Source organism: Mesocricetus auratus, unplaced genomic scaffold (assembly GCF_017639785.1).
Source record: "Mesocricetus auratus isolate SY011 unplaced genomic scaffold, BCM_Maur_2.0 Super-Scaffold_6730, whole genome shotgun sequence".
NCBI classification, from domain to species: Eukaryota; Metazoa; Chordata; class Mammalia; order Rodentia; family Cricetidae; genus Mesocricetus; species Mesocricetus auratus.
Genome location: NW_024429184.1, coordinates 99,012,271 through 99,022,151, shown reverse-complemented (window position 1 = coordinate 99,022,151; position 9,881 = coordinate 99,012,271). Strand labels below are relative to the sequence as shown.

General features: G+C 41.1%; 1 long non-coding RNA gene across 2 annotated transcripts in view; it reads left to right on the top strand.

Annotated features, from left to right (window-relative positions):
• LOC121138861 overlaps positions 1-9,881 on the top strand; it is an 87,504-nt gene that overhangs the window by 20,859 nt on the left and 56,764 nt on the right. The gene's annotated exons all lie outside the window — the stretch shown is intronic.

Here is a 9,881-nt window from a genome sequence, read left to right as displayed (position 1 = left end):
AAGGGCACTGACTGCTGTCTGTAGAATTTGAGAACAGCGTCCAAGAAAGATGCCTTACCGGAGTTTACCAAGCAGGCTGCACCATTTAGGACACCCCTCAGTGAGATGTGCTCACCTGAGCCTGTCAGTGAACAATGATTACAGGTCATTCACAATGACAGTTGCCAGCAGAGCTAAATGACGGCAGTCTCAGATGAGAAGAATATATATAAGCAGTCACCTTTGAGGGCTGGCATCACAGCTTCAAACCAGGGAGACTCGCATAAGCAATGGCATTCTTCCAATCAAAGACTGCTGTGGAAATAAAGAGGGAAAAGACTAAAAGGTTCAGATAAAGGTTTAAATAACATGGATATCTGAAATGAGTTAGTTAAAATGGTTGCCACTGACTGTGTGGGAAACCATGAGTAAACAATTAACTTGACTGTCACGTAATCTGCTTTGTAACTAGTTTTGGCAAGAGGCCACTTTTGTGTGATTTTTGCACAAATGTCCTTGGTACCAAGGGCACATTCTTTCTCCAGCTGTTGCATCAGTCAGTGGCTTGACCCATTTTCTTTAATTTCTCAGCTCTTTGAGACCCTCAGACTTTGTCTCCTCCTAGTCCCAAGCAGTTTCACCAGGGAGAACCTCAAGCTTTGTTTTCCATTAATTCTGAATAGTTCTGTGATTTGTTCATATATTACAGGCTTTTTATTAGCTCATGGTATATTGGGAATTGATGTAACTTTCTACATGATAGGGCCCAGTGGGAGAGAGTTAACTCGTTGGGAGCACATCCTTGAGAGTCCATTATGAACTTGGACTCCTGTGTTTTTGTTTCCTGGCCACTATGAGGCAAGAACTTTGCTATACACACCCTATATCTATATAGTAGTACCTTGCTGTTGGCCCAAATACAGCAGAATCAACTAACGATGTACTAAAACCTCCAAAATTATGAACCAAAATTAGCTTTTCCTCTTTTAAGTGTGTTATTTCAGATGTGCTATTACCATAGCAGAAAGCTGACTACCACACTCATCTTTGGATTTGTCTCTCCTTCCCCAGTTACTTACTTGAGGCAGGATTTTACTGTGTAGCTTTGGCTGGTCTGGAACTCGGAGCTCTGCTCCTGAGTGCTGGGATTAAAGGCTTATACTATCACATCTTTTAAAATGTAAATTCATTTCCACTATAAGGTGTGGACGAAGTCACTAGAAATCAAAAAAGACCAAGACCCTGTGCTTGGTTTGAATGTGAAATGGCCCCTATAGCTGTAATTATTCAAATACTCAGTTCCCAGGGACTTTAGGGGAGATGGGACCTAGCTAGGTCTTATGTGTTAGATAGAGCCTCTCCTCACTTGTATTGTCCTTCCTGATCTACTGAAATATATGTAGGAGACCTGCCACAAATTTCTATGTGGATGGAGCCCCACAGCCATGTTGTCCTCACCATTAAACCTCCTTGACTTGCTTTCTTCAGGTATTTGGACACAGACGGAAAGAGTAACCACTACCTCTATAATCATCCTGTCTCTGGCTTCTGTTTCTCTCACTTGGAGGATGTCTTTTTTCTATGGGACACCTGACTTGGCCACCAAAAAGCATTCTCTTTGTCAGTTTGGGGTTTCAGAGCACACTTCCCGAACAGAATCAAAGAAAAGTCTGTAATGACTTATGCTGAACATGTCTTAAATGAGGTCTACAACTACATTCCTAGTCCTGATGAAAATCATAATATGCTTCTAATTGGGAAAGGCATGTTCTCTTATCTGCTAGTGCCATGTCAGGGATAGGAAACGATCATGTTATGGGTTTGGTGAGAAAAAAAAAAGGTCTAGGTTCAAGGTTTGAAGACTTACCTTTTTCAGAGAGCAAAAAAGTCAGAGCATTAAAAAGATATCAATGAAAAACAATCATGCCTTGTGAACAGAAGAAACCAGTCTTGATTTCAAAATAATAATGAAGATTTAGAAGGATTGCAAATCCATGGTTTAAAGATGAAGATTTGATAATAGCATGCCAGTGGGACAGCCAGACCCTTAACTGCTCCCTTCTGGTAAGGCAATGTCTCTATTTAAATGAACATCTTGTGTCGAGTGCTTAAAACTCCCTTCTTTTCTCCTCCCCATTATTTAGTTTTTTTCAATGTTCAGCATAACTAAAGATTCTTAAGCAGGGAATTGCACATAATTACAGGTTCTACACCAGTGGCAAAGTGATGTATCTTAAGTATTCAAAATCATCAACTTTACTCTTCTTCCCTCAAGTGGACAATTTAGTTAAAATGGCAATAGTGTCTTCTATTACCGTTGAAGGCATCATTTGGCCTCACTCTGTACATTATAAAACATATCAAGAACTATACAATATGCTCTCCATGTATAAACAGAAAATACCACTGTACATGAATAGGGTAAAGGGGGGTTATCTCAACTCTTATCTGTTAATAAGGCGAGGTTTAAGACTGTCTAATTCGAAGTCCCTGACTTGGCTGAATAGGCGATGGCCTGCATCTTCCAGCTGAGAGGTTATCGTGCTGTAGGTGAGAACTCTGTAGCACTGTTGTCCTCCCCAACTTTCCACTTTTTCTTTATTACAGCCTTTGAGAAATCTGACATTGCTAAAACCCCTAACTTGAAAATGCTTCACAGAGGAGGATCCTTGCCAAATCCAGGGATCTTGCTAGTTTGCAAGACAAGAGATGTCATGCAGAACAAAAGACATTGTAGTCACAATGGGAATAAATCCTCCAATCTGTTTTTTTCTGAATATCTTAATTTCTCCATCCTTCGGAGTGAGGCTGGTTTAATTTCTGCTAAGTTTCAAACATCTGGACAAATGTCTGAGGTGTCTATTTAACATATCAAAACAGATCTGGCCTCCTGGTTCTCCCAGCCTCCCTCAGTTCCTACCTGTTACAGGGTATGGCTGGCATATCCTGCCCTCTACCTGAACTCTCCAACCCAGGGGCTGGGCTGCCCTCTCCCAAAGGTTCTTCCCTACATAATCCAGACATTTTGGTTATTCACCCCTTTTTGCACCTTTGGTCTCCTGGCTGCTGCACCTGCTTCCCCTCTCTCCTTTCCCCTCCTCCATTCCTCACATAAGCCAACTCAGTCTGGTCATGTCCACTCAGAATTCTCCCAGATGTCCCTGTCCCTGCTTTTTCCTATGTCCTCCCTTTTATCTACCATAAACTTTCTCCTCCACCATACCTAGAAGCAGTCATGACCTTCCCTTCTTATTTTTTTTGAAATTCAATTTTGAGAATACACTTACAAAGTAATATTGGATGAGCTATTGTTAAGTTCTAAACCTCAGCTCCTCTGGCAGTCCTTTTTCACTCCCTCCCCCAGCCACAATCTCTGTCATACCCGCTTTCTTCTCTCGCACTTAATTCATAACAAAGAACACAGAGCAATGCTTAACTTACCAAGGCAAGGAATAGGCTCTCCTGTGTAAGGGAGCTTTCCAACTGATAGTTATATGCCATTATGTATTTGAACACTTGTGACTCATTTTTCATGAGTTTTCATTTATTTATTTCTCTCTGTGTATGCACATGTGTGTCATGCTATGGAATCAAAAGATAACTAGTAGGAATTGGTTCTCTCCCACTATGTGAGTCCCAGATACTGGATTCAGGATATTAGGCTTGGCAGTAAGTACCTTCACTGCCCCTTTATTCATTTTTTGAGGACGTTTTAAAAATAAATTTTGTTTTTCTTGCCTCAGTGGCCAGAGTATGGGTTGACTTTGTTGTGAGGACTTGGGATGGCTGGGATCTTCTGTATAAGCCTGCACTGCTGTTACGGTTCTTCTGGAGGGGGGTTATAACATGTTGATGCATATGGGTAGCTTACTTTGGCCATAGACTCAACTTGCCTTTAGCTCATATCATCTCCATATCCTGCTCTTACAGAGTTTCTTAAGAGTCTCTATTGATACCAACCTACCCTTATTCTAGGGACAGAAGGCTTTCTATCACTAATACCTCATAGAAAACATTTCAATATGCTCTTGACTTTCCTATGGCAGACTGGTTTCTATTCCATTGACTGGCACTGTGTTTTGGTGGTAACTATTCTCCATCTTCTGTATGACTCTAATATTTCTCTTTTTTCCTGAAAGCTTACTTTTCAGGTTTTCCAATTCAGAAGCTTATCTTTGATAGTTATTTTCTTTGAGTCAGAGGGGTGGTAAAATGTAAAGTATCAGTGCCCAAAGGCCAGCTTTTGCTGGCTCTGCCTCCAAGGTCAACATGTATTTGTGCTGAGAAGATCTGTGGCAGGTACAGGATTTAGGGTCACAGTATAATGTATCCTGGTCTCCATGGTGAACAAGAGCCATGTATCTGTGGACCAAGAAGGGCTATCATAGTTTACTTTTCATAGCTAGAGCCACCCTGTGAACTCTTGAACTCCACTGTTGGGCACTAACCTTTCCTAAGGAAGGATGAGAAGAAGGCTGCCTGTCTTGGTACTGCCTGGGACTGCAGAAGTAATCAGCCTTTCAGATCTTTTCTGAATACTTTTTCTTAGAGGCTCAAATGAACTTTTCTGCTCCAATGGGGTTTTTCTGTGAAAACTTCTAAGAGGTAGATACCTTCTGAAGCTTTGCCTCATTCTACTATAATTCCTTCCACTCTGCCTCTTCCTTCCCACAAAACTGTTCTTACAGTGTCAACAACTGCATCTATTTCCTATTGCTATGGTAACAATTGAGCACAATTTTGGTGGTTTAAAAGAGCACAGATGCATTATTATATACTGCTTGTTAGTTATTTTTCTGCTGCTGTGATAAAATATTAGACCAAAAGCAGCTTAGAAAAGAGTTTATTTAGGGTTATAGTCCCAGTGGGGGTGTCCATAATAGTGAGGAAGGCACGACAGCAGGCAGCTAGAGTAGAGACTGAGAGATCACATATCAAACACATACAGGAAGCAGAGAACGTGGAAGTACAAAGTGCAAGAAGGCTGTAACCCCCTAACCCTGCCCTCAGCGATGTACTCCCTCCAGCAAGGCTGCACCTCCAAAAGGTTCTTTAACAGCACTACCAAATACATGAACCTGTGGGCAACATTTTCCATTCAAACCACTTCTGTAGAATACAAGTCAAAAATAACTTTCAGTGGATGTGAGGTATTAACAGAGCTGTTCACTCTGAAGGCTCTGTGACAGTGGTTCTCAGCCTTCCTAATGCTGCGACCCAGTTCTTCATGTTGTGGTGACCCCCCCAACCATAAAATTATCTTTCTTGCTACTTCCTAACTGTAATTTTGCTACTGTTATGAATAGTAGTGTAAATATCTACATTTTCTGATGGTCCTAGGAGACTCATGAAAGGGTCATTTGACCCTCAAAGATTGGGAACCACTGCTCTGGGAGACTGTTGACCTTTTGCTTTTTCTACACTCTGGAAGCCACCAAAATTCCTAAGCTCATGACCACTTTATTGTATCAGGCTAACTTCTAGTTTCTATTTCCACATTTCCTCCTTTTCTGCACTCAAACCTGCATTGTCCCTCTTATGTAGACATGTGATTAAATGCGGATAATAGGATTTCTCTATGTTGGAATTCAGCACACTTTCAACATTCCTTTTCACTATAAGAAACATTCCCACGTCCGGGGACAAGGACTCAAGTATCTTGGAGAATGTTTGGTTTATGGCAGCACTGACTCCCCTGTTTTAAATCTGAAGTCTCTTCAGTCCCTGTCCTAATTCTCTTGACATTTAATGCATGTAGGTGATTTGCTTACACGCATGTGTCTGGGCCCCATGGTATACAGTAAACCCAGACACAAGAAGAGGATGTTGGGTCTCCAGAACTGCATATAGTTGGTTGTTAGCCACCGTGTGCATTCTGGGATTGAACCCAGGTACTCTGGCAGAGCACCAGTGCTCTGAACCACTGAACCACTTCCTCACGCTTTAGGCATTTAAAGCTCAGTATCTAGGAAAGCTCCCTATCTTAGGAGACAGTTATTTCCACTGATGTGGTGCTTTTCCTTCTCAAATGCAAGCCCTTGGGTTGTGTGCTATCGCCAGTGCTTAGAGCAGTGTTGGCACTATCAAATCACGGCTATCATATAACAGTAAATGGACCAGGTCCTACCATTTCCAGTTCTGTCATCTCTCATCCCTTCACTGGCAACTCCCACTATTTTGTGTATCAAGATGGGTGTCATCCAGGTCTTGGTACTTGCTTGCTTTCCTCCTAATATGCCAAGTGGATGAAATTCCCACCATACCCTGTGGCCCTTAATTACCTGCATCTCAAACCTAGACCTGTGTTTTGCATTTTAGATTTTAATCTTTACCGGGATGTCCCACAGCATGGCAAGTTCACCGTGTTCCATTTTCCTTAGGCATCATACACAACCAACACCTAACTTTCTCATCCTCTTACACAGCCAAAGCAAAAGCACTGGTCATCAACTGAGACCTCACAGCCATGTTTTCTAACCCTTCACCACCACCACATTCCCAACAATTCAATCAGCCATGGATTTCTGTCAACCTGTCTTAAATCCTGCCTAACATTCTGGGTCAAGTCTTCTTCATTTCTACAAAGTGGGACATAAATGAACTCACCATCCTCTTGACTTTTGATGAGTATACCAAAATGACACATTTAAATGTTTTGGATGCATAACAGTTACTGATCACTGTTGCCGGCCCTGCTTCCATTCTGATGTATGGACAAGGACTATGGTCATGATCTGCATGCTATATGACCTTGGTCACCACAACCAACTGGGCCAGGGACTGGCTCTGTTCCAAAGGTGGCATATAGTTTCAGCTCTCTTGTAGTTCCAATCACCTTACAATTTAGGTGGCTGATTGTAAAATAGGAGTAAAATTTCTACTGAGATTCCAAAACAGAGAAGCTGAGGGGGGGGGGCTGCCCTTGAGTTGCTCAGAGCATTGTACTGTGGGATAGGAATCTCAGAAGGAATTATGGGCATGGGCAGGCTGCAGCTTTGTGGAAGGAGGTCCAGTGTATGAGCAGGGGAGCTCAGAGCCTGAAGAGAATGAAAGAAAAGGAAGCCAGGGCACAGTACAAGGGCAGTATCTGTTTCCCATGTCTCATAATGGCATGGCGTATTGTGATTTCTGTTGCAGATGCACATGGAGTTGTTACATTATTAAACCAAAACCCTCCTCTGAGTGAATCCTGCTTCCTTAAAAGAACTGTCCAAACAGTATGAGTTCCAGTAAGTTCTTATGGCATTACAATGAGTGTCTGTAAAGAGACTGTATGGCCACTTGAGAGCAGCAACAGAAGACCCCAAACTCAATGTTCCTTCTAATCCTTCTTAATGTATTAGCTTAAAGGAAGGGGGGGCTGCATCACTTTTGTGGGTAGACATTGAGCTTATGGTATAAATCTTTACATAAGAAAAATCAGTCTCCAAGAACATAATTTCAGACAAGTACCTGCAGCTACAAATATCACAGGAAAACGACTGTGACATTCTGATACCTGTCAACAGTAGCATAACTAAATTGCTCTTTAGATACCACATTTCTAGGTATCTGCCTTTCTCTTTGCCAGCTACTGGGACCGGAGGGATTGCTGAAGAGTTCCAGGAATTTTCATCACATAACCACTGCTCTTTCAAACGAGAAGTAAATTTGTTGACATTTATAAGTAAGAAACATTAGGCCTATGTAAGCAATGCTCAGATTATGGGATAGCTATAGTGAGCTTATATATGCTATAGTATATAAACAATATATGTTCATGTACTTAATTTTACACTGAAGGTACTTTATACTAACCTTCTTTCATGCTTGGCCACATTTGGTCAGGGAAGATAGACAGGCAGACACGCACACACATATGCATATGCACACACACACTTCTCTGGATAAACAAAATTGTAGCTTCCTTCGTAACAGCAAACATGCTTTCTAAACCATCTTTCAAATGACTGCCAAAGACATAGACCACTGTGTTCTGACGATTCTCACAGTCCTCTCTTGATTGCAGGTAACTCTATACCTTTGCTTTTGGTGGAAACTAAGTGAGAGCCCACCTTTCTTAACTTTTTTTTTCAAACCCTCTCAATAGCCTCTCCTTAACCTTGTGCAATCCGGGATGTGACCTAAGACTTTCTGGAATTGGCATTATAATTTTTAACGCCTTAGCCAATATTTTAGTTTGAATATCTTGAAAGTAAGTACAATGCAGATTTTTGTTTTTTGAACAAAGGGTATTGCAATGTAAACTCTGGCTGTCTTGGAACTCACAATGTCGAGGCTGGCCTTGCACTCACACAGATTTGTCTGCCTCTGCCTCCTGAGTGATAGAAGTAAAGGAGTGCACCATCACACACAGCCACATGGTAGAGTCATTGCTTGAAAAAGACCATACTGTTGAAACTATTCTGATGAGGTGCTATTTTACCGTTAGCCTCTGCTCTTCCTATATACCATAACTACTTGGTAATACTCAGCTGAAGTTGAGCTGCTAGCTAGGGCAGCAGTTCTCCCACTGGGCCAGGTCCTCTTCGAGCTCACTGATCACTGGCAGAGCTCACTTCCTTGAAGTTATGAGACTGATGCCTTTATTCTCCTGTTGGTATTATCCCAGGAACTATTTACTTCCTAGAGACTTCCCCCAGCTTTTTGCTATGTGGCCTAAACAGGGAGTTTACAAGACAGCTATTTTCTTACTTCCAGGATAGCTAGAAATGACCTCTTTGACTTCTCTGAAGCTTTTCAATGGCTTATCTAATTAAAACAGGAACACCCAGGATAATCTCTCCTTTGCCATATAATATCACACAGCTATACCAAAGACATTTCTATTCACTCACGGGGGAGGGACGTATACACGGCGAAGACACTGGTGTCATTCTAGAAGTCTGTCTACTAAAGGCTTGTGTAAAGTATGAACACTGTTCTTCAGTTACGAGGCCTTTTTGATTTTAACTTTTTAGATTTACTTATCTTACTCTACGTGTATGAAGGTTTTGCCTACATACATGTACACGCACCACACGTGTGCCTGTTGGAGTCCCTGGAACTGCGATTATGGATGTTGTGTGCCAGCATATGGGTGCTGGGAGAAGAGCCTAAGGCCTGGAAGAGCTGAGCCATCTCTTCAGCCAATGTAAGGCTTTTTGTTTGTTTGTTTTTTAAATTGTGATATTGCGATTTTTGGATGGCTTATTTTGTGTTGAACCCACAATGGCTACAGATGCTGTATTGGAAATAATACAATGGAATAGCTACAGTAAGTTCAGAGAACATTAGAAATGCCATAGTTCTGGCAAGAACTGACCGAGTGGCTGAGTAGCTGGGTTACTATGAACTAGGTCATGAAAATTCCCTAAACTTTAGGTTCTTCCTTACATATAATATAAGGACAATGTCTAAGGTTAGTGGATTATAATACTCAATAATTCTAAGATCAAATCACACTGATCAGTTACGGATCTAGTGGCTCATGATATACAAACAGTTCAGTTCACAGAAGAACCTCATAATGATATGATTTAAGAGAAAGTAGAGTTTTGTTTTTAAGTGAATCCATGCTTAACAAACCTGCAAAATACAAATAAGGGTACAAACTAAATCTTTGGTATTTTATATAAAATAGTACTTGACGTTTAGATGGTACATATGTGCAGTTATGATTAAAAATGGCTAAAATTTGACAGAGTTACTATCTTACAATGAGTTGAATTAACTTAACTGATGATAGCTTATGTCCTCCACATTACAAATCAATTCCACAATGACATGTACAGCTGAGTCTATTATATTCATTGTGGAGGATTAAGGCTCCTTTGTCTTTCTCAAGTGAAGCCTCTTTGGCTAGAATAATTATTCTCTTCTACTCCACAAAAGTGAACGCTAATTTTAAACAGGTATTATTA